Genomic DNA, 26,029 nt, shown 5'->3' on the forward strand with positions numbered 1-26,029 from the left:
CCGGCGTGTTCGACAAGATGCTCAAGGAGTCGTGCCCCTATCACCGGGGTCCCGTCAAGCACACCCTTGAGGAGTGCGACATGCTCCGGCGCTACTTCAACAAGGCCGGACCCTCGGCAGAAGGTGGCAAAGACCAAGGCAACCACAAGGGGGGCGACAAGGAAGAAGAGTTCCCCGAGGTCCACAACTGCTTCATGATCTACGGCGGACGAGCGGCGAACGCCTCGGCTCGGCACCGCAAGCAAGAGCACCGGGAGGTCTGCTCGGTGAGGGTGGCAGCGCCAGTCTACCTAGACTGGTCCAACAAGCCTATCACCTTCGACCAAGGTGACCACCCCGACTTCGTGCCGAGCCCAGGAAGGTACCCGCTCGTCGTCGACCCGATCATCGACAATGTTAGGCTCTCCAAGGTCCTCATGGACGGAGGCAGCAGCCTCAACATCATCTACGCCGAGACCCTGTAGCTCTTAAGGGTTGATCGGTCCGAGATCCGGGCTGGTGCAGCACCCTTCCACGGGATCGCACCCGGAAAGCGTATCCTGCCCCTCGGGCAGATTGACTTGCCCGTCTGCTTCGGAACTCCCTCCAACTTCCGAAAGGAAACCCTCACCTTCGAGGTATTTGGGTTCCGAGCGACCTATCACGCGGTGCTAGGAAGACCGTGCTACGCCAAGTTCATGGCCATCCCCAACTACACCTACCTCAAGATGCCTAGCCCCATGGGAGTCATCACCGTCGGACCCACGTACCGCCGCGCTTACGAGTGCGACGTGGAATGCGTGGAGTACGCCGAGGCCCTCGCCGAGTTCGAAGCCCTCATCGCCGACATGGATTGCCTCTCCAAAGAGGCACCCGACGCGAAGCGGCACGCCGGTAGGGGTGTAAACGGATACTTATTCGGATATTAGTTTTTTGGTCTTTTTTCTTTGATTGTGAATTAATAGAATATAGAATCTGCTATGCAAATTTATATTATTGTTTTTAGTATTGAGCTTGTAAAGATTCATGAAAGGTAAACCTCAAATCTATCATATATCTTCTCAAATAATAAATATAAATTTCGGATACAAATCGAATATGAAAACAGATATTTTTTACCTTTTTTGTTGTATGGAGTAAATAATATATGAAATAATTTATACAAAAATGTTATTCTTATTTATAATAATGTGCTTCATAACATAAGAAGAATTTAGCATCAAATTTTATACATATCTATTTTAAAATATTAAATTTGTTCTAACAGTTCGGATATCCGTTTACACCCCTACACGCCGGCAACTTCGAGCCGGCCGAGGCGGTCAAGTCCGTCTCCCTCGACCCCAGCAACGACGGCAGCAAGAAAGTCAGGATCGGCTCCGAGCTCGACCCCAAATAGGAAGCAGTGCTCGTCGACTTTCTCCACGCAAATGTCGAGGTTTTTGCGTGGAGTCCCTCAGACATGCCAGGCATACCGAGGAATGTCGCCGAGCACTCATTGGACATCCAAGCCGGAGCCCGACCCGTGAAGCAGTCCCTGCACCGTTTTGATGAAGAAAGCGCAAAACCATAAGCGAGGAGATCCACAGGCTGATGGTTGCAGGGTTCATCAAAGAGGTATTCCATCCCGAATGGTCAGCTAACCCTATGCTTGTAAAGGAAAAAGGTGGGAAATGGAGGATGTGCGTAGACTACACAGGTCTAAACAAAGCATGTCCGAAGGTTCCCTACCCTCTGCCTCGCATCAATCAGATTGTGGACTCCACTGCTGGGTGCGAAACCCTGTCTTTCCTCGATGCCTACTCAGGCTATCACCAAATCAAGATGAAAGAGTCCGACCAGCTCGTGACTTCTTTCATCACACCTTTTGGCATGTATTGTTATACTACAATGCCATTTGGCTTGAGGAATGCAGGTGCCACCTACCAGAGGTGCATGAACCATGTGTTCGAAGAACACATCGGCAGAATGGTCGAGGCTTATGTCGATGACATCGTCGTCAAGACAAGGAAAGCCTCCGACCTCCTCTCTGACCTTGAGGCAACATTCAGCTGCCTGAAAGCGAAGAGCGTAAAACTCAATCCTGAGAAGTGTGTCTTCGGAGTCCCCCGAGGCATGCTCTTAGGGATCATTGTCTCCGAACAGGGAATCGAAGCCAACCCGGAGAAAATCGCGGCCATCACCAACATGGGGCCCATCAAAGATTTGAAAGGAGTACAAAGGGTCATGCGATGCCTTGCGGCTCTAAACCGCTTCATCTCGCGCCTTGGCGAGAAAGGGTTGCCCTTGTATCGCCTCTTAAGGAAGGCCGAGCGCTTCACTTGGACCCCCGAGGCCGAAGAAGCCCTCGGAAACTTAAAGGCACTCCTTATAAATGTGCCCATCTTGGTGCCCCCTGCTGCGGGAGAAGCCCTCTTGATCTACGTAGCCGCAACCACTCAGGTGGTCAGCACCGCGATCGTAGTCGAGAGACAGGAAGAAGGGCATGCATTGCTCGTCCAGAGGCCAGTCTACTTCATCAGCGAAGTGCTATCCGAGACCAAAGTCCGCTACCCACAAATCTAGAAGCTGTTGTACACAGTGATTCTGACGCGATGGAAGCTGCGACACTACTTCGAGTCTCATCCGGTTACTGTGGTGTCATCTTTCCCTCTAGGAGAAATCATCCAGAGCCGAGAGGCCTCAGGGAGGATAGCAAAATGGGTAGTGGAACTCATGGGCGAAACACTTTCGTTTGCCCCTCGGAAGGCCATAAAATCCCAAGTCTTGGCCAACTTCCTGGCTGAATGGACTGACACCTAGTTGCCAAGGGCCCCAATACAACCCGAACTTTGGACCATGTATTTCGACGGGTTGCTGATGAAAACAGGAGCGGGTGCTTGCTTGCTCTTCATCTCACCCCTCGGGAAACATGTGCGCTACGTACTGCGCCTCCATTTTTCGGCGTCAAACAACGTGGCCGAGTACGAGGCCTTGGTTAATGGCCTGCGCATCGCTGTCGAGCTGGGGGTTCGGTGCCTCGACGCTCGTGGCAACTCGCAGCTCATCATTGACCAGGTCATGAAGAACTCCCACTGTCACGACCAAAAAATGGAGGCCTACTGCGACGAAGTTCGGCGTTTGGAAGACAAGTTCTACGGGCTGGAACTCAACCATGTTGCTCAACGGTACAACGAAACCACAGATGAGCTGGCGAAAATAGCCTCGGGGCGGATGCCAGTTCCCCCGGACGTCTTCTCAATGGATATATATCAACCATCTATCAAACTCGACGACGCGTCCGAGCCCGAGGAGGCCTCGGCCCCGCCCGAGGTACCCTCGGCCACCGAGGGTGAGGCCCTGCGCATTGAGGGGGATCGGAATGGGGTCACACCGGTCCCGAACTGGCAGACCCCGTACCTAGAATATCTCCTCCGAGGAGAGCTGCCCCTCGACAAAGCCGAAGCTCGTTGACTAGCTCGGCGCGCCAAGTCGTTCGTTCTGCTGGGTGATAAAAAGGAGCTATACCACCGCAGCATATCCATTGCCCAAGGGCAAGAGCTGTTACAAGAAATACACTCGGGGGCTTGCGGTCACCATGTGGCGCCTCGGACCCTCGTTGGAAACGCCTTCCGACAAGGTTTCTACTGGCCGACCACAGTGGCCGACGCCACCAGGATTGTACGCTCCTGCCAAGGGTGTCAATTCTACGTGAGACAGACGCACCTGCCCGCTCAAGCCCTGCAGACGATACCTATCACTTGGCCTTTCGCTGTGTGGGGCCTGGACCTCGTCGGCCCCTTGCAGAAGGCACCCGAGGGCTTCACGCACCTGCTAGTCGCCATCGACAAATTCTCCAAGTGGATCGAGGTCCGACCCTTAACCAGCATCAGGTCCGAGCAGGCGGTGGCGTTCTTCACAAATATCATCCATCGCTTTGGGGTCCCAAACTCAATCATCACCGACAATGGCACTCAGTTCACTGGGAAAGAGTTCTTGGACTTCTGCGAGGACCACCACATCCGTATGGACTGGGCCACCATAGCGCACCCAATGACGAATGGGCATGTGGAACGCGCCAACTGTATGATTTTGCAGGGACTAAAGCCAAGGATCTACAACGACCTCAATAAGTTCGGTAAGCGATGGATGAAAGAGCTACCCTCGGTGGTTTGGAGTCTGAGGACGACGCCGAGCCGGGCCACGGGTTTCTCGCCGTTTTTCCTAGTCTATGGGGTCGAGGCCATCTTACCCATGGACTTGGAATACGGTTCCCCGAGGACAAAGGCTTACGACGACCGAAGCAACCAAGCCAGCCAAGAGGATTCGCTGGACCAGCTGGAAGAGGCTCGGGACGTGGCCTTACTACACTCGGCGCGGTATCAGTAGTCTTTGCGACGCTACCACTCCCGAAGGGTTCGGCCCTGAGACTTCCAATGGGAGACTTGGTACTTCGGCTACGGCAAGACGCCCGAGGGCACCAGAAACTTACCCCTCCCTGGGAAGGGCCACTCATCATCGCCAAGATTTTGAAGCCCGGGACATACAAGCTGGCCAACGATCAAGGCGAGGTCTACAGCAACGCTTGGAACATCAAACAACTACGTCGCTTTTACCCTTAAAATGTTTCAAGTCTTTCATGTATCTCGCTTTCTTTACATGCGTAAATAAAGTCTAACCATCAAGGAAGGATCAGCCTTGCCTCGGCAAAGCCCGATCCTCCCTCGGGGGCTAGAAGGGGGGAACCCCCTCTGCGTCAAAATTTTCCTCGGAAAAGTCTTTCGCCGGAACGTCTTTCGTGCATTTCGACTGTATCGATAATAGAATCCTAAAGACGAGCAAGAGAGACCATAAGCGGCAAGGCCGACCGAGCCGAGGGACTCCTACGCCTCCAAGATACGGATACCTCACTCATCACCTTCCGCGAAAAGGTAGCTCACGCTCGAATAAGCGATTCTGCTACCGAACAAGTCCTAACGGTCGAAAACTTTTCTGCCAGAATGACTTTCGTGCCTTTTCGACTGCGTCGCTAACAGAATCCTAAAAACGACGGGAGAACACGTAAGCGGCAAGGCCGACCGAGCCAAGGAACTCCTACGCCTCCGGGATACGGATACCTCACTCATCACCTTCCGCGAAAAGTGACTCACGCTCGTATAAGCGATTATGTTACCGAACAAGTCCTAACGCACGAAACAAGAGGAAAGAAAACACAGCTTTATAACCTGACAAATTAAAATGTTTAGGCCTCGGCGGCCGCAAAAAACATACGCATACTTCAAGCAAACTGTTTATGCAGGCTCAGACATCGGCAGGGGGAGGAACAGCACGCTCGGCGTCATTTCCACCCTCAGCAGAATCCGGCCCGGCCTCAGACGGCGTCACGGGCGGAAGGATCTCCACCTCAAAGGAGGAAGCCAGCGCCGCACTTGGGCCCTCGACGGCCGCGTCAAGCCTCTGGACCTCGGCTAAGGCAGCCTCCTCTTCGTCGGGTAGGCAGTACCCCTTGCTGACCCGCTCCAGATCCACGTCGTAGTGGGAAGCGAGCACGGCGAAGGCCCGCCTAACGCTGTGGTGCAGCGCCCCGCGGAGTTTTCTGCGCACATGGCCGCCCAAGGCCCGCAGGTGACTCTGGGGGGAGCTACCCGAGGGGACGTCGTCGAGGCCAAAGGCCTGGCAGAAAGCTGAGATGGCCTCGGACATGGCCACACGGTTGGCCTCCTTCTGCTCAGCCGCCTCGGCAAGCGCCTTGCAGTTCTTGATGGACTCGTTAAGAGCCGTCTCGAACCCTGTAGACAGCCGGACAACATTCTTCACACACAAGGAGAAGAATGGAGACGAAAACAAAGCCATGAAGCAGGCAAAACATACCTTCGACCCGAGCGGACGCCTCGGCTAGCCACTCCGTAGCCTCAGCCAGCTGACCCCCAAGGGCCTCAGCCCGGCTCATGGCCTCGACGGCTTGGCTCTGAGACTGGTCCCGCTCGCTGATAGCCTGGCCGAGCTCCAGCTGCCGCTGCCGCGTCTCCTCGGCCTAGGAAGCCACCTGCTCCCGGGCCGACAGAACCTCCGCTCGTGCCGACGCCGCCTCTGTCTGCGCCGCTGCTGCCTCCGCCTTCAGCCCGTCACAGAGCAACTGAAGGTCCGCCATCTCGGTGCTCCGTTGGGCAAGGCGCTCATTGGCCTCAGCAAGCGCGACCCTGCTGGGATCACAGCGACCTCCAAACGTCGCTTTTGTGGCGAATGAACAGCGTACGTCTAAATCCTTACTTGGAAAACCCTAGGAACATCCCTAGAAAGGATTTCCATGGTCGACCGAAGCGACCTCATCGCCGCCTCGGTATACTCGCGGAAACTATCCCGAGCCTTCTCCTCCAACTCATCGTTAAGGAGGAGGAGGGGCTCCGAGGTACCACGGCCCCAGAACCGGAGCGGCTGCCTGCACCATTCATTGGGATTGAGCTGCACAGGGATAAGGCCGCTGCTCCCCAGGATAGGCCACAGTTCTGCACGCCCGTCCACCAAGGCATCGGGTCCCCTTGCGGCCAACGCGTCAGGTACCACCGCCGTCAGCATACTGGGCCTCTTCTCAGCTAGGGTGGCGGGCCTCCGACCACCAGCTTCGGCAACGACGGCCGCACTCTCCTCGTGGCTGAGAATGGGGAGGTCGGGAGTGACTACGGGCGGTGGCACCACAACCATCCCGAAGTCGGCAGCGACGGGCGGTTCCGCGAGCGAATCAGCGACGGCCCCGGCGGGAGTCGATGCCGGCGCCGATGACAAGTCAGTAGGACTCGGGGCTGCGGCCGCGTTAGCAGCTTCCCCCGACATAATGGCCGCTCCAACGAGGGGGTCATCCTGAGAGGCTTGCCCCATGGCAACTCGTGTCGCCTGCGCCCCCCGCTGGAGGGCGCCTTGTGCGGAGGCCAACCAACCGGCATGGCGCGCCGCAGCACCGGCCGCCGAGGCTGGCTTCGTCTTAAGGGCCTTCGTGGGGGCCAGACCAGCTGAGCCCTGCCTTCGCATGCTGAAAGAGAGAACGGCAAGTTCAAGACACACAATGAAAGAACCAAAGCGGAGGTATCCTCAGATACTTACCCGCTCCGGGGCAAGGCCAATCGTGCCTGTGGGGAGGCCCCTCGGGTCCCTATCCCCGCGGGCGCTGCCGAAGTTTGCCCCACCGCCGGCTTCGGCACCATTTCTGCCTCGGACGCCCGAGGCGCCGAGGGAGTGGCCGGCCCTAGCGTCATCACGACAGCCGAGGGACCTGCCTCCTGTGTGGCCAGCGCGGGCACCTGCTCTTGGGGGACAGGCGGATCGGCCTAACCCCCCGGAGTCACAACAACTGTCTCGGCGAAGGGGTCGAGTACCCCCTCGGGCTGCCCCCGCTCCTCGGATTGGGGCCTTGGTGTCCCAGCCCCAGGCGCTGATGGTGCCAGCCCACTTGGAGCCTGGCTCGGCGACCCCTGGCCCAGCCTCGGGTCCGGGCTGAGGCCAAGTCGGGCCGCCATGTCGTCATCTTCGTCGTCATCATCATCGTCATCATCATCGTCGTCAGGCGTCTTCGGCGACGGCTCCCTTGGGAGGCCTTCCCTCGCCTGCCTCCGACGACGCTTCTCCAAAGCTTCCCGAGCTAGCATCCTCTCGTGAGCTCGGGCCTTTTTCGCGTCCTTCTTCTCCTTCTCCCTCTCCTTCTCCGCGGCAAGCCTCCGCGTGGCTCGGTCCACCACGTCCTCCGGGACCGGTGGCCGGACGAGTTTATAAATCCTCAACCCCTGGGGACGAACAAACATCCCAACAGTAAGGATCAAAAGCATAGAGAACCCAGCGCAGAACAGAAGGAGGATCAGACACTTACCAGGGACACATACCCACGGTCAGGACGCATCGCGGGCTGGCTAAGGGCGCCGGTATCCGGCCTCCCTACCGTACTTGTTACCCGCTTGAGGAGGTCATCGGCGGAGAGGGAGGTCGAGGACATCTGCGAGTCCTCCGAATCGACCGCCGGCTTCATCTCCGCGAGCCGCAACTGCCGCTCGGCCAAAGGGAGCACCCTCCAACGATGGATAGCAGCGACGACCCCTGCAGCGGTAAGGCCCGCATCTCGTAACTTCTGCAAGGCCTCCAGAATAGGCTGAAGCATCTCCTGTCTCTCGCGTGTGGCCCCCCAGCGCCAGTTGGTACCGACGGCGGTCACCACTCGTTGAGAAAACGGTGGAAGCCTCCCGCCGTCATTCCGGAGATAAAACCACCGGTTCTACCACCCCTTGTTCGAAGATGCAAGGGAGGCGGGGATGTACTGCTGCGCGTGCCCCAGCCTGAGCTGGAGGGTGCAGCCACCAGCTCGCACCGCCATACGGACCTTCTTCGCCTCCGTCGTTGCGGTGAAGAACTCCGCGGAGAAGAGATGGGTCCACAGGTCCCAGTGAGGGTCAATCCCCAAAAAACCCTCGCAAACCGCCGTGAAGATGGCCGCTTGCGCGATAGAGTTGGGGTTGAGGTTATGCAGCTCCACCCTGTAGTGGTGCAGGAGCGCCCGCATGAAGGGGCTCGCTGGCACTCCAAACCCCCGCTCATGGAAGGAGATGAAGCTGACCACATACCCTAGCGGTGGAGTCGGGTCAGCCTCGCTCGCGGGGGCCATCCACTCCGGCTGCGGCCCATCAGTGAGGGGGCGGAGCAGACCATCGGCAACGAGGGCCTCCAGATCCTCCACAACGACAGTGGAGAAAGGCCACGGGTCACACGGCGGAATAACGGTCACCTTGTCAGCCATCGCCGAACGGAGGTGGTGAAGGCGGAAGGGATGAGATGTGTGGTTTCCTTTTCTCTGGCTGCTCTCTTAGGTTGCAGAAACCAAAGCAGAAGGCAAGCGCAAATGGCAGGGTAAAGAACCACCACCGGCTCCTCTTCCGGGTATATAAAGGCCCAGGCGAGATCCACCAAAGGCTTCGCCTGAACCCGCCGCGGGATTCAAACTCAAAGGTAAAACGGTCTTTATGTTCCTTGAACGGCTCGCGCACGCGCAACAGACGCCCCGCGAATCGCCCGTCTCGTCGCATTAACTCCTTGGCAGGACAAGCGACACCTCTGGCAGGCGAAGCGGGCGCCGTTTCGTCTCCGTCATGATGACCGCGTCATAAAAGGTGCGCCACATTATTTAAATTTATGTCCTTTTCCTTTTCCTCTCTCTCTCTTGCCATAGGGACCGAGAAAGGGGATATTGCGAAAAGGATCATTCCCAGCAAAGGAAACGGGCCTCGAGCCCTCCTACTGATCAGGGGTTCGAAGGTTGTGCCCTCCGGGGTTCCGCAACCGCCCCAGAGCACTCGGGCTCCGAGCCCTTTACTGATCAGAGGTTCGAAGGCTGGCCCCTCGGAAGGGTTCGAGAGCCGCCCCAGAGCACGCAGAGTTAGGGATGACCCTAGGTACGTCCGTTACATGGCCGAGGCTCGGGCTACGCTCCCGAGGTACCCTAGGACATTTTCGAGACCAGCGGGAACGATTTGTAATGGAATCCCACCGGAGGGAGGCATCGAGCCCTCGGATCCTATCGAATGGGTCAAGGTCCAGCAAATCACCTACAGGTACTTTTGGAGCGCGCCTCTGGGCCACTAGCCGACCCTTATCAAACGGGGCTCGGGCATCCACTCGGATTACCTGTTAGCAGCTCACTGGAAACGCCGTGTTCGGTGCCCCCCGGGGATAACACGGCGCTTTCCCCCTTCCTCCTTGTGGAAAGGCGATGAAGGGGCGTACAATAAAAGTCGAGACGGTCCTTGATCGTCCTCTCGCTCCATGCAGAGGCTTAGGGGCTGCTCTCGCACCAGGCTACGGACAAACCGTTGACCACGTCAACAAACCAGTTTGAAAACTCGGAGCCTGAACCGTGCACCCGGTCTGCGGCCGGGCCGCATGAGAGGTCGACAAGGCTGACCGAGGCGTCACAAGAAGGATTAAGACCTCAGAGGAGTCAAACCACTCCTCCGAGGCCTCGGGGGCTACACCCGGCGGGTGCGCTCGCGCGCACCCACCTGAACAAAGCATAACCAAGAAGGGCCGGTCCCCTTGCGAAAAATCCGACAGAACCTCCAAGCGAGTACCTACACTCCCTTCGAGGCTCGGGGGCTACTGTCGGGGACCGTAATTAAGGGTACCCCCAATGCTCCTTAATCCGGCTGGAAAACATCTTTAGATCAAACCATAAACGATCGATAAAGCATGAATTCGTCTACCTAGGGACGCGACCTCATCCGAGCCCAGCCTCGGGCCAGGACCATAGTCCCGGACGAATTCACGCCTCGCCCGAGGGTCCCCTCAGTCAGCAGACGCACCCTCGGCTCGCCCGAAGCACAGCTCGGGCAGACTTTGTCGTGCAGCGACCTCGTCTGAATCGCCTTACCAACCGACCGTATCGCATGCGCATTTAATGCAGGGATCGCCTGACACCTTATCCTGACACGCGTGCCTCAGTCGGCAAGGTCGAAGTGACCGTAGTCACTTCGCCCCCTTTACTGATCGTTCTAACAGGAAAATAGCGTTGTTCACCCCGCTCCGGCAACTGTGCCAGCAACCAGGGAAAGGCTGACAACAGCAAGTCACGACCTCCCTCGAGTTCGGCCTCGGGCGCCACAGGGAGCTCCGCCTTGCCCAACCCCAGGCCTCGGGGGAAGGTCTCCGCCTCGTCCAACCCTAGGCCTCGGCCTTAGCCTCGGCCTCGGGAGAAGGACTCCGCCTCGCCCGACCCCAGGCCTTGGCCTCGGGAGAAGGACTCTGCCTCGCCCGACCTTAGCCTCGGCCTCGGAGGAGTCACCGCCTCGCCCGACCACAGCCTCGGCCTCGGAGGAGTCGCCGCCTCGCCCGACCTCGGCCTCGTATCAGCTGCGCTACTGGGGATCCATCATTACCCTACCTTTAGCTAGCCGCCTCAGGCTACGAAGGAACAAGACCGGTGTCCCATCCAAGTTACTTCGGTAACAGGTAATGATGGTTCCCCGCGTGCGCCCATGACGTCGGCTGCTCTCAACCCCCTACGGAAGCAAGGAAACGTCAGCAGGATCCATGCTGCACCATCAGCTATGCTTCTACAGGGCTCAAGGCACTTCTCCGATGGCCACGTTGTCACCTCTACAGGGCTCAAGGCACTCCTCCGACGGCCACGTTGGCACACCTACAGGGCTCAAGGCGCTTCCCCGACGACCACATTATTATCTGTACAGGGCTCAGGGCACTTCCCTGCCAGCCACGTTAGCTCCAAGCTATATCCCCATTGTACAGCTAGGCATCTCCTTGCATATATAAAAGGGATGTCTAGGGCCCCATGGGGGGGGAGGGGAAAAAAGAGGGGAGAAAGGGACGAACGTGCAGCGTACGAACACACGGACGCACGGCGCAGACGAGCGGAGGCAGGCAGGGTAGGAGAGACGCGGTACAGGCAGCCTCAGACGGCCCGCCTCAATGCCGAACCCTCTCCTCCTCTCTCTCTCGCTCTCGCTCTCGCTCTCCCGCAACGCTTGTAACCCCTACTGCAAGCGCCCCCTGGTGCAGGATAATATAAGCCTCATCCCATCGCTTGTGTTCCATCTTGCATCAACCCATCTGGACAGGGGCACACGGCACTAAAATTCACTAGTCGGTCCGGCTGAGGGCCCCCCCGGGTCCGAAACACCGACACATAGACACATGGAAATCATTAGTCCACAAGGTTATGTTGATCATCAACCACCAAAACCCTTAATCAAATGGGTTGGGGTCCATTTTCCTAATAATCACTAGTTTTAACCTAGAGCAAGTGCTAATACAACCTCACTAACGTAAGAACTTCACAAAGCACTTATGCTAATCACCAAGTGATCTTTAAGCACTTGGGTATCTAGAATTATAGGAATAGACACTGTCAACTCTCTGCTATTGTTTTTTAGCTCCTACACATCTCAAAAGGTTGGTTGGAGTGTATATGTAGCCCCCAAATCCAAAAACTAGTCGTTAGAAAAAAGCTAAAATTCTGCATACTCATTGGACTCTCTGGTGCACCACTGAGATACGCTAGTGTATATCCATAACATCTAGTCATTAGAACTTGTCATTGTCGACTATTGAGTTCATGGTATCTGATGCGATGACTGGTGTGGCATCGGACACATTTGGTGAATTGGAACTCCTCCTAGGTTGCTCTACAACATGTTTGAGTATTCTGTGTGGTAGGGTATACGACACTAGACATGTTTGGTGCCTTATGGAATTTCACAAATACACTATAGACCTCTTTGATGCCCCATTTGATGCACACATGCATGTCTAGCGTACTCTGTTTCTTTAGCCCTTTCTTCAGTACAATGCTCCAATTTGGTGCTTCACCATACATGCCCGGTGCTGCTAAGTAGCCTATTTTCTTTGTTTCTATGTGTCTCTTTGTTCAAGCTTCTTCCATCTTGTTTCTTGGACACTTGCATGATCTTCATAGGTATTTAATGAGTCTTGTAATGTATTGCTTTGAGGTGTTGATCTTCTCGATCACCACATTGCCTTCATCCAAGTCTATGTTGCATCCTTTGAACTATATCCACAACACTTAGCAAAAAAATGTTAGTTAAAATGGTTATGTTGATCATCAAACACCAAATCCATTAATTAAATGGGTTTTCATCCACTTTCCCTACACCACAATAGCCAACATAGAATGTAATAAGGCGTCATTGCTTAGTGAGGGATTTAAGAGTTGGATCTCACATGATCAGAGGACTCATTAGTGTAACCAAGAGTAATTAGTGTGCATCCATTGAAATCGTTGGACTTGTGTAAAGCCCAAAATTTGTATTAGAGAAAAAATATAATAAAATAAATATATATATTTAAGTTAGCGTTTAGGGATTCTTGAAACCTGTGGATGTTATTTGGTCTCCTCTACTTTTGAATGATCAATTAAATGGAATTAAGTTAGCCAAATAACAAAATAAATAAATACAAAAAATATGCGCTTCATGATGAAGCTCTCACATTTTGTATTTACATTTAAATTGTGAGACAAGTTCAAATTAGGAAATTAGAGTTGGAAAGTAGGATTTGAAAATAGAAGGGGAAGAATATACACTATAGCAAGAAAAATAATATTAATGTAAATAGTAGAAATTATATCCTGAGTAAAGTTGTATTTGATATTTGGGAATTTGATGTTCAAACAAGAACCTTAACTTTGTTTGAATCCTTGAATTTGGAAAAATAGAAGAGAAAAGAATAGAAAAGAAAAAGAAAAAAAAGAAAGAAAGAACTTGATGGGCTCGGAACTACGTTTTTGGCCCATTAGCCTTTCCCCCACCGTGGCCCAGCCGGGGGCATTTCGCGCTGGCATGTGGGGCCAGGTTGGCAGTCAATCGACGTGCGTCCCCACTCACCGCCAATTGGGGCCCACTGCTCTGCGTCTGCTGCACTCGTGCTCATACCAGATTGCTCAGTTCCACTGACAGTGGGACCACCTGAGTCGGGTTCGCTCATGTGCCGCATGCGTCTTCATTTCGCTGGCACATGGGACCTCAATGTCAGACTCGTCCCCTCTGATGCAACGAACACACCCGAGATCTGCGCCCGTGGATGACGCCCTGGGTGCGGACTCGCCCAGCTCGATGGAGGTTGTTGGGGCATGCCGTGGCGCCGCTCCCTCGAGACTATAAAGCTAGGTTGCGCCATTGGCTCACCGTCAACCACTGGAAAGAGAGAGAGATAGGGAAAAAACGCAACCTAGAATCAAGCCGCCCCACACCGCTGTGAATCCTCTTCCCCCGCGGTCGCCCAGAACCTAAGATTGGGTCTGGGTCTTGCACCGAGCCATTGGGAAGCCGTCCATGGCGCTGGCATGCGGGATCGATGATCGAACAGTCGTTAATCGCTCGCCGGACTTGGGAATCACCGCGGGGCCACGCTCCACCGTGGGTGGGTGATTTAGTGTTACGATTCACAGGTAAGATGCACTCCACTAAGTCTGCCTTCTCCTCCACTTTGTGTAGCGTCTTTTGTATGGAGCTTTGGGTGCAGAATCCTAGGGTGGGGTGGTTCAGCAATGGCGCCACCGTAGACCTTTGGTCGTTGCCATCATAGCCTAGGGTCTGGGGAAGAAGACAACTCGGGTGGCCATGTGATCGACATCGGACGGCTAGGTTTTAATCTGGATATCGATTCACTGCGATTGAATCATGTCCGTTGATCAACGTGTTGGTGGCTAGGGGTGGAGTTCATCTGTGGTAAATCGTCACCATGGGATCTGGATCCTATGGCCATGATGGCATGCCAGTTTCAGTTTTGGGTTTTAATCTCGACTGCAGATCAGGATCTAATGGCCCTGATGCGCTGATGCCCCTTCGTTGTGGAAACTTTCTAAAAGAAACCCTGTGGTTACGCATAAACAGCCCACCATCCTTGTCAGCCTAAAAACCATTACTACTAGGCCCTGTAATTTATGGATTAAACCCTAAGCTCTCCTGAAATAGTGTCCCCGATCCACAGTACTTGAATTAAGTAAAATCATTGTGAGAAAATGAATTTTAATATAAAAATGAATCTAGAAACTTATTTGATTCATAGAAAATCCATTCTAACTCCGAGTTGATCCATTCCAGTGGCATTAATTTTGTTTTAATACTGTTTATCACCTAGTAACTCTGTTTAGGCATGAAACATAGACTAAAATTGTTTACTTAATTTATTCCATACCAAGCACTTAATTATTCAGAAAATCATAACTACCACACTTTAACTCCGATTTAACTCGTTCTAGTTGTGTTAGCTTCGTAATAAAATTATCTACATTTTGATAACCTTATTTTATTATGAGACATGTGGTAAATAATTAATTTGTTTACCCTATGTTAATTGGATCAATCTTTGTTTAACGGATTAGATTTTCTAATATTAATATAGTATTGTGATTTTATGGCTATAATTTAACTAAGACATGATGTCTAACTAATTTATAACTTAGAACGAGGTCCACTTGAGTTATGTATTTGTAATTTCTCTATCACATGAATTATATTCAACATAGAACATAGTTTATTATTTAGATCACCCAAATCTTTAGAAAATCATAACTCTGTAACCATAACTCTGATTTTACTAGTTCTCGATCCCACGACCTCGTAGCAACACGTAGATTATTATTACGCAGTTTTATTCTTATGATTGGTGTGTTGTTAATTTTGTCTATACTATGTTTGTCTTGACATTGAACCTTGTCAAAGCAAACAACATATCGTGTGTGCTATAAAATACCCTCTCCATTCTCAATCATAAGTTGCTTTCAACTCTTTTGGTGTCACACCCGGGCTTTAAGGAACAAAGCCGAGTGCATCTCATACATGCGCCAAGAAGACAACATATATAAGAACAGAGTGTATAGAGATAAATGTCACAATAACATCAGAGTATTTATTAAAAAGCGGAAGTCTTATTACAAAATAAAAGATAAATATAAAACGAACTAAGGATCATCCTTGGTGCAAAAGTCAACTAGGGAAACACCACCTAGATCAGATCATACTCCTCGCTTTGAGGCTCCTCCTGAACCACCTGATCTTCTCCTGTGGGGGGTGTGAGACAGCAAGGGTGAGCTCACACATGATCATAGCTCAACAAGTTGTGGGGAAACCAGTGGGCATGAACTCACTAAAGGTGGGAGCTCATGTGATGTGTAAGGCTAATCAACAACAGAGGTTAAAGCTGAGCATTGCTTTTAATTAGTTGGTCAAAATTTTATTAGCAGTTACTAAATATAAGTAAATACCAAACCTTAATAAAAGTAGTAGAACAAAATAAATAAATAATCTATACATATGCAAATGACAAATTTGAATTTAAGTTACATAAACTAATCATGCGAGAGTCCTAAGCTGCTCTTGACCGTGAGCTCAGCTAGTATACCAGTTTTACACTCTGCAGAGGTTGTACCCTTTACCCATAAGTCATGTTATCCATCTACCAAGGGATCGCGACCCCCATACACCTCTACCTAGGAAGCGAGGCAGGGCAACACTACGAGGCCTTTACAAAGTTCTACTAGCTTCCGAAAACCCGCTACAGTTTATGGGAAGAGCACTTGCAAGAATCCCCCGTCTGACCGCCATCGCAGCAAAATCAACCCGAGAACCTCCTTGCATGCAGCTCTCCTACTACCCTTGCCCCTTTCGGGTAAGGTAGTCTTCCACTGGCTTTCCTAATTAGTTAGCCAAGGGGTCCCATTCCTCCCTTGTGGTGGCACGTGTTTATCAAGTTAAGCTCCATGTTCCAATTAACATTAATGATCTTGACATGAACATAAATAAAATAACAAAATAATTGGAACATGGATATAATGAAATATTAACCCAAAACCATGTAAAGCAAAAGCAAAACTACCCATGTGATTCAGAGATAACAAGGTAATAGGGATAAACAGACTAGGGTGACCTATTGGGTCCCATCAAAATTAAACCTATGCATGAATGAATGACATTAAAGAACATTATTGGGTATAAAAGTGGTCAAGGGCACAACTTGCCTTCAATGAGCTCCTGCTCAGCTACTTCTATCTGCTGGTCACCAGGATCCTCGGTCACAGGCTCTTCTACTCACCACAATACAAACAAGAATAATATATAGAGAAAATTAACATCACACCAAACATGTAAAGAAAATACATAATAATAATCTACACATTAAAATAAAATCCTAGGAATAGGAATCAGAATTTTTGAAGTTATAGATTTTAAGATATGAATTTCCAAAGGTTTTATGTGCTTGATATATGATTAAGTGAGAAATTATTTTTCTTACCGTTTTCATGTCAAAACAGAGACTCTAAGTGATAGAAAATAATATTACAAAATTTTAGAAACTGGAATGGATTAATTTGGACCAAGTATGGATTTTCTATGAATTTAACAAGTTCTAGTAATTATTTTCATATTAAAAATCCATTTTCCAATTCATTTATTCAATTTCCATGAGCTCTTGACTGGGCGTCAATTATTGTGAAGCGCAGGGGTCTCGGGGTAAAACTCCTAAGACTCAGAGAACAGTGAATGAGGACGGCGGGTTTATTTCCTAGTTTGTCGGGAGCTCTTATGACAAATGTGCTCGCGAAGAGGGTACGGGATAACTCGGGCCACCCGATCAAAACCCGACGGGTGCGATTAGATCTATTACATCATGAAGCGGTACGCGATCCAGTCCCTCGGATCAAAGACCAAAGGTTAGGATTTAAAACACGCCTGATCCACTCCATCCCCACATCGACGATCCGACGACTGAGACAAGCACAAGCCGAAACGGTACGCTCACTCTAATCTTCACGGTCCAACTCTCATCCGAGGGTGCACGAACACTTCACCAACTGAACAAACATGCGCGGTGGCCCATGGCCGGCGTTCTCTCAACTTGCGCGGTAAGGCGCTAGATCCTAGTTTGAATCGCGTTACACTACACCGAGAGAAAAACAAACAGAATGATACTCAATCTTACCTCAGTTCGCGGCAAGAAACCTCCGATCCACGAGGTGGTGCGGCTCCGCGGCGGTTCTTCAACTACGGCGAGAAATTTCACCCACCACAGCCGGTCGCTCTTCCCGCCCACGGTTCACGCACCCACAGTAGGGCTGGGCAAATCTCCAGTTACTCTAATTGAACCTAAATGTGGCTGACAATGAGCGGGCGTATTTGCGGTGTAAGATCCCCGCTCTCCCTCTCTCTATCTAGTGGTTGATGGCAAGCCGATCGCGCTATGGTCAGGGAAATTGGGGTCGTGGTGGCGTGGACGGGTCCCAGGGACGCTAATAAGGGCACGAGTGTGGCCGAGGGGTCCGGGAAGTGGGCGTTAACTGGTCAATCCTAGAGAAAACGCAGCGGTCGTTGCATGCGGGAAAAGAAAGATGCACATCAGAGGGGGCCCACCAGTCATAGGAGCCAAGGAGCGTAAGCGGGTGGGTGTCCGACAGACCGGACCTACCTGTAGACGATCCGACGGACGCGAGGATTGCGATGGCATCCGCGGTGTTCGGCTTCGCGGTTGAGGACAAAGCTGATGAAGTCGGCCCACAGATCAGTGGCAGAGAAAACGAGTGCGAGCGCGGAAGACAGACAAGTGGGCCCCGATTTCTAGCTTCCTAGAGTATGTCCGCGAAGCTGAAAAGTAGGCCCATGGGGTCAGTGCCCGCAGGAAAGGCTTGGGCGAGGAGGTGAAGCCTGGGCGCGCGCGGGGAGAAAACGGGAGTGGGCCGAATGGTTGGTCTGCGGCCCAGGTAAGCTTTCTCCTTTTTTCTGTTTTCTTTTTCCTTTTTGTTTTTAGGATTCAAATATGAATTTGAATTTGGTCTTGAGACACATCAATGATTAAAGTGTACCAATTTCCATTTTTTTAGAGTAAAGAAATACATTCTTATTTATATGTTTTATTATATATTTTTTATACCTATTTTCACTCACATAATCTTTCCTTCTTTTCTTTTCTAAAATTATAGAATTTCTTTTAGATCCTAAATTTCCTTTTTGACTTAATATATTTCTTGTCACATTATTTTTATGTTGTCACAAAATGGACACAAAATAAAGTCCAGCATGATGCACAAATTAGTGGTGTCCTTTGTTAGTCATTTATTTGTTTAAGTGAGGTGTTTCCATGTGATGATAAAGAGAGATAACACACATATATGTAAATAAATATAATTTCTCCTTTTAGACTTTCTTACAAAGTGGGTATTACAAATTGTCACACCCGGTTTTAAGGAACAAAGCCGGGTGCATCTCATACATGCGCCAAGAAGACAACATATATAATAACAGAGTGTATAGAGATAAATGTCACAATACATCAGAGTATTTATTACATAGCGGAAGACTTATTACGAAATAAAAGTATAACCATAAAACGAACTAAGGATCGTCGGCGCCAATGTCAACTGAGAAACGCCACCTAGATCAAGTCGAATGCCTCATTGTTAGGCGGCTCCTCTTCGACCACCTGTTCTTCTCCTGTGGGGGGTGTGAGACAGCAAGAGTGAGCTCACATACGTTCATAGCTCAACAAGTCGTGGGGAATAATGCGACATGAACTCACCAAAGGTGGGAGTTCATGATGTGTAAGGCTGATCAATGTAATAAAGGCTGAAGCTGAGCATTGCTTTTATAAGTTGGTCAAAATTTTATTAGCAATTACTAGGTGCAAGTAAATACCAATCCTTAATAATAACAAAGAAAAGTAATAGTAAAATAATCCCAAATGCGATGCAAATATCAAATTAAATTTAAGTTCCATAATTAATCATGTGAGGGTCCGAGCCGCTCATGACCGTGAGCACGGCTAGTATACTAGTTTTACACTCTGCAGAGGTTGCACATCTTTACCCACAAGTCATGTTACCCATCTGCCAAGAGACTGCCAATCCCATACACCTCTACCGAGGAGGCGAGGCAGGGTAACACTACGAGGCCTTTACAAAGTTCCACTAGCTTCAGAAATCCCGCTACAGTTTATAGGAAGCTCCAGTGCAGGAATCCCTCGCCGGACCGCCATCGCAGCAAAATCAACCCAAGGACCTCCCTACACTGACCACTCCCTTACTGCCCTTGCCCCTTTCGGGTAAGGAAGACCTCCACTAGCTTTCCTAGTTAATCAGCCAAGGGCGTCCCATTAAACCCTTGTGGTAGCACTGTTTTCCCGGGTGGTCGCTCCATGTTCCCATTAATTTAATGATCTTAACATGAACAGTAATAATAACAAGATAATAGAAGAGTAATCATGAATGTTGTATCTCCATAACCAATCCACATAAAGCAATAGCAAGTACTACCCAAAAATGTTTCAGTGGTGAACAAGGTATAAAGATAACCAAAACTGGGGTAACATAAAGGATCCCATCAAAATTAACCTATGCAGATCATTAAAATTAATAAGAACATGGCTGGGAAAAGTAAGTGATCAAGGGAACAACTTGCCTTCAATGAGCTGCTGCTCAGCTATCTATACTTGCTGAACCTTAGAATCCACAGTGGCTTGCTCGTCTACTCGCATCAACACAATACATACATGGTACAGCAAAAATTAACATTGCACCAAACATGTAAATAAAATACACAGTAATAAACTAGACAGTAAAATAGAATCACAGGAACTGGAATCATTAAATTTGGAGTTATAGATTTCAAGTTATGAATTTCCTAAGATTTAATGTGCTTGAAATGGAATTACATGAGAAATAAATTTTATTTCTGTTTTCATGACAAAACAGAGACTCTAGTTGATGGAGAATAAAATTACAAAATTTTAGAAATTGGAATGGTTCAATTTGGAGCCAAAATAAATTTTCTATGGAATAAACAAGTTTCTAGATTTGTTTTTGTATTAAAAACTAGATTCTATAATCATTTCTTGGTTTTTATTATCCTCTGGACTGGGCGTCAATTTTCAGAAAGTCCAGGGGCCCTGGTGCAACAATAACCCAGACTCATAACACTGCAGAGGTGGACGGCGGGTTGGTTTTAACTAAATCGAGGGGCCTTTGTGTTAATCTACGCCCGCGAAGGGGTATCGTTGCACTCTGGCCGCAGGATCACTATCTGACGTTCACGGTTAGATCAAGTTACTTAACGAATCGGTATGCAACGTCGACCGCATGATCAGAGATTCACGGTCCACGCACGCCCACGATCCAAACTACTCTGAACCGTACGATTAAAATCCGATGGTTTGGATTTAAAATAGCGAAGAGGTAAGTCTCTTTTAATCGAGAGCGCTCATCAGAAATCCAACGGTTGAGGGCATCCTGCCGTGGATCTAATCTAACCGTTTATTTGGATCCAACGGCCAGATACCCCTCTCCCACCTCCCGACTCAGAGCACGGTGGCGTAGCCCACCGCACGGCGGCAAGACCGCCGGAGTTGCAGTTCCGGTCCCCCTGCCCGCCAATTTATAATTCACTCACTCCTCGCCTAATTGACGACCTGATGAACTCGTTTCCCCCACTAATGTCTTCCCTCGACAAGTGCAGGGCACCGCCCATGGCGCGCCGCGGCGACGCATGGCCGGTGACAAATTCTGGCTCGTGGCTTGAGTGACTACGAGACCGATCCAGCAAAACATGCTTAAGAGATGAAGGGGAGGGCTAAGGAATCGGGGCTCACCAACAAGGAAGGTAGACTTGGCGCAAGAGTGCTCACGGCGGATCTGCGCACCCGCCAGTCTTCGACGAGGGATTAGAAGGACGTCGGAGCACCCAACTCGACACTGGGGTTGTAGACACGCCCGCCGAGGCGTAGAGGAGCTCCCCGACCAACTTGATTCGGGCGACACACTGATCCCGGCGAGGTTCCTCTCACAGCAACAATGGCGGGTGGAAATCTGGAGAGACAGTGGCAGCCGAAGAAATCAACGAGGCACTGGCTTACCGAGATGTGGGGAAGTCGTCCGCCTTTGTAGCCAGCGTGAGACGGAATCGTGCCACGGGGGAATCGGGTGACCCAATGGCAGCGCCGAGGTGTTCGGCGTGGTCCGCAAAACCCGTGGAGACGATGACTGGAAGGGTTTGAGGCTTGACTGACGAGTAGGCCAGTCCGGCAGAGAGACACCCATGGATGGCAAACCTTGAGCGGCCGGGCCCACCGATCAGTCAAACGGATGAGCGCGCGACAGGGGCTGACAACTGGGTAGTGGGCCGCGCATAAGGAATTCAGAAGTGGGCCAAAAGCTGGTCTGCGGCCCAGGTAAGGTCTCTTTCTCTTTTTCTTTTATTTTCTACTTTTCTTTTCTCTCTTTTCAAATTCCATTTGAATTAAAATTTAACTCAAACTTTTGGGGCTCATCATTACAAATTATATTTATGAGATTAAATATACCAATCTTTAAGAATTTAATTTATTATCTATATTTTTATATCATTTCTCTTCTCCTCTTTTTCAAAACCCAATTTTCAATCTAGGGTTTAATTCAACTTCTAGTAATTATTATTCTATTATTTTTATCCTTACTATTTTATTTAATGCACAAACATATAGAACTCCAACATGATGCATTTTTTTTAATCATTTGTTTGAATTAAACTCTAAATTTTGTGTATGCTCTTTTTATGATGCAAATGAGGCACATAAAATAAGGAAATCACCATGTATTTCTTGTACACAATTTTGAGTATTACAAATCCTACCCCCTTAAAAATAATCTCGTCCTCGAGATTTAGGAAGATCTAGGGAAAAGGTGGGGAAAATCTATGTGAAGCTCTTCTTCTCTTTCCCAAGTTGCTTCATCTTCACCGTGGTGGCTCCATTGCACTTTGCACATCTTTATAACCTTATTCCTCGTGACACGAGTCAGTGTATCAAGAATCTTGATGGGGTACTCAGCATAAGTCAGATCCTCTTGAACACTAAGGTCTTCCATTGGTAGTTGCTCCTCAGGTACCCTGAGACATTTCTTCAGCTGAGATACATGAAATACATCATGAACATCCGCAAGATGATCCAATAACTCCAATCGATATGCAACCTCTCCCACTCGCTTTAAGATCAAGAAGGGTCCAATAAAGCGAGGGGACAACTTTCCTTTGACTTTGAATCTTCTCATACCCCGGAGTGGTGACACCTTTAAGTAGACATAATCTCCCTCCTTAAACTCAAGCAGTCTCCTCCGGGTATCAGCATAGCTTTTCTGCCTTGACTGTGCAGTTCTCAAATTCTCCCTTATTTGCTGGACTTGCTCCTCTGCTTCTTGTATAATCTCAGGCCCAAACAACTGTCTTTCACCAGTTTGATCCCAATACAGTGGAGTCCTGCACTTTCTGCCATACAAAGCCTCAAACGGTGACATCTTCAAACTGGCCTGATAGCTATTATTGTAAGAGAACTCCGCATACGGTAGACTCTTATCCCAACTACCACCATGCTTAAGGGCACAAGCTCTTAACATATCCTCTAGCACTTGGTTAGTCCTCTCAGTCTGCCCATCAGTCTGTGGATGGTAAGGCGAACTAAAATTCAATCTTGTATCCAAGGACTCGTGTAACTTCTTCCAATACCGAGAGGTAAACTGTGATCCCCGGTCTGACACAATCTTCTTTGGCACACCATGTAGGCATACAATCCGTGCCATGTACAACTCTGCCAACTTGGCTCCTGAATACGTGGTCTTCATTGGAATAAAGTGGGCTACTTTAGTTAGCCTGTCCACAATCACCCATATAGAATCATATCCAGCAGACGTGCGGGGTAATCCAACAATGAAGTCCATGCCAATCTCTTCCCATTTCCACTCAGGTATCTTCAGTGGATGCAGTAGTCCGGCTGGCCTCTGGTGTTCAACCTTAACTCTTTGGCATACATCGCACATAGCCACATGTGCAGCCACATCTCTCTTCAATCCATACCACCAATATTTTTACTTCAAATCCTGATACATCTTAGTACTCCCAGGGTGGATAGAATAAACTGAGTCATGTGCCTCCTTCAAAATGGTTTCCCGAAGACTATCAATATCGGGAACACAGATCCGATTCTTGAACCATATGGTGCCTTGCTCATCCTCTGTGAACTCCGGGCCTCTACCCTCTGTTATCAGATCCTTGATCTCCTGGATTTTAGCATCACCAACCTAACCTTTACGAATTTCTTGCTCCAAGGTAGGTTCCAATTCAATGGTAATTCCTTCAGTATGTGTAACAATCCCCAGGTTGAGCCTCTCAAAATCCTTTGCTAACTCATCAGGTAGCTGGACAATGAAAGCGGAGCGAACATGCTCCTTCCGACTCAAGGCATCCGCAACCAAATTTGCCTTGCCTGGGTGGTAATGAATCTCCAAGTCATAATCCTTAATGAGCTCCAACCAACGGCGTTGCCTAAGGTTGAGATCCTTCTGAGTGAATATGTACTTCAAGCTCTTATGATCCGTGTATACTTGGCACTTAGTTCCCATAATGTAGTGTCTCCAAATCTTTAGTGCATGCACAACGGCAGCCAGTTCCAAGTCATGAGTGGGGTAGTTCAGTTCATGCTTCCGCAACTGACGAGATCCATAGGCAATCACATGTCCTTCTTGCATGAGCACACATCCCAATCCTTGGCCACATGCATCACAATAAATGTCAAATCCCTTCTGCAGATCTGGCATAATCAATACTTGTGGTGACATCAATCTCTCCTTCAATTGATCAAAGCTCTCTTGGAATTTCTCATCCCACTTGAATTCTCTTCCTTTCTCCAAAAGCGAGGTCATAGGCTTGGCAATCTTAGAGAACCCTTCAATAAATCTCCGATAATATCCTGCGAGTCCCAAAAAACTCCGAATCTCCGTAACTGTAGTGGGCACTCTCCACTCCATTATCTCCTTCACTTTAGCAGGATCCACTTCTATTCCTCCATTAGAAATAATATGACCAAGGAATGGCACCTTGTCAATCCAAAACTCACACTTGCTGAACTTAGCATAGAGTTGATTATCTCGCAGCTTCTGTAGCACCAACCTTAGATGTTGTTCATGATCACTTTCACTCTTAGAATAGATAAGAATATCGTCGATGAACACCACGACGAATCTGTCCAAATACTCCATAAACACCTTATTCATCAAATTCATGAAATAAGTTGGTGCATTGGTTAATCCAAATGACATAACAGTGAACTCATATAATCCATATCGGGTTGAGAAAGCCGTCTTAGGAATATCCGAGGGTCTAATCTTCATCTGATGGTATCCCGATCGGAGATCAATCTTCGAGAATACCCTGGCTCCTCTCATCTGATCAAACAAATCCTCAATACGGGGTAATGGATACTTGTTCTTCACCGTGACATCATTAAGTGATCTATAGTCCACACACATCCGTTGCGATCCATCCTTCTTTTGTACAAATAACACCGGTGCTCCCCAAGGTGAGGAACTCGGACGAATATACCCCGCCTCTTGTAACTCAGTTAACTGCTTCTTAAGCTCCTTCAGTTCTTCTACAGCCATCTTGTATGGTCGCTTAGAAATAGGGGCAGTTCCAGGTAAAAGATCAATCACAAACTCAACTTCCCTATCTGGTGGCATCCCTGGTAACTCTTCTGGGAAGACATCCGGAAAATCTCTAACCACCCGGATGTTGTCACCAACAAACTCCTCAGGTATAAAGAACATTGCGCGCTTGGATGAGGTGGTTACTGCAATATTAACTTGAAATGTTTCTCCTTTAGGACTAGTGAGCTCTATAGTACCTCTACCACATGCTATAATGGCCTTTGCCTTTCTTAACCATGACATACCAAGGATCAGATCTATACTGCTGGCATCTAATATTATAGCAGTAGCTCCAAATTCTCTTCCCATAATTGATGATGTCAATCTACGTGTCATTTGATTCGCCTCAATAGGCCCTTTAGGTGTGATTACTATCATTGGTTTTCTCATATTTAGCAGGGGTATCTCATTAGTGTTGGCATATCGAGCAGACATGAATGAATGTGTAGCACCAGAATCAAATAATATGGTTGCCAGAATGGCATTAATGTAAAACATACCGAGTACGATGTCAGCACCATCAGGAGTATCATCAACACTGACTTGATTCACCCTAGCTATAGAATATCCCATGCCAGGAGTCTGTTGCTTGTTCTTAGCTGGTGTACCAGAATTTCCCATCAGACAAGCATTAGCATAGTGCCCAATCTGACCGCACTTGAAGCATGTAGGGCCGGTCTTCTGTCCTGCAGGCCTCGTCGGGGTGCCAGTGGGAGTATCCTGACAAGTAGGAGGTGTCCGTGGAGACCCCTGTGGAGCATACTGAACTGGGCGTGGTCCTCCTGGTCGAGTCGGTGTACTCTGTGGCAAAACGTAGCGGGGACGAACACTGCTGCTACCCTGTCCTTGTGAGATAGCCTTCCTCTTCAAATCACCCAGTTGAACACGCTTGTGTTCAATAGCAAGAGCCTGTGGGGGATAGATATCCCCCGGGTCCACTAAAGAAATAAAAGATCTCCCGAAAGGCCCAAGGGCCCAATAAATCGTAAGATCGTTCTTTCGTGGGCCTGGGGAAAAACGATCAACAAAGCAGAGAAGACGTAAGGCTGGATTGGAGCAAACCCGGAC

The sequence above is a fragment of the Zea mays genome, chromosome 7, assembly GCF_902167145.1.
Source record: "Zea mays cultivar B73 chromosome 7, Zm-B73-REFERENCE-NAM-5.0, whole genome shotgun sequence".
Classification (NCBI taxonomy): Eukaryota; Viridiplantae; Streptophyta; class Magnoliopsida; order Poales; family Poaceae; genus Zea; species Zea mays.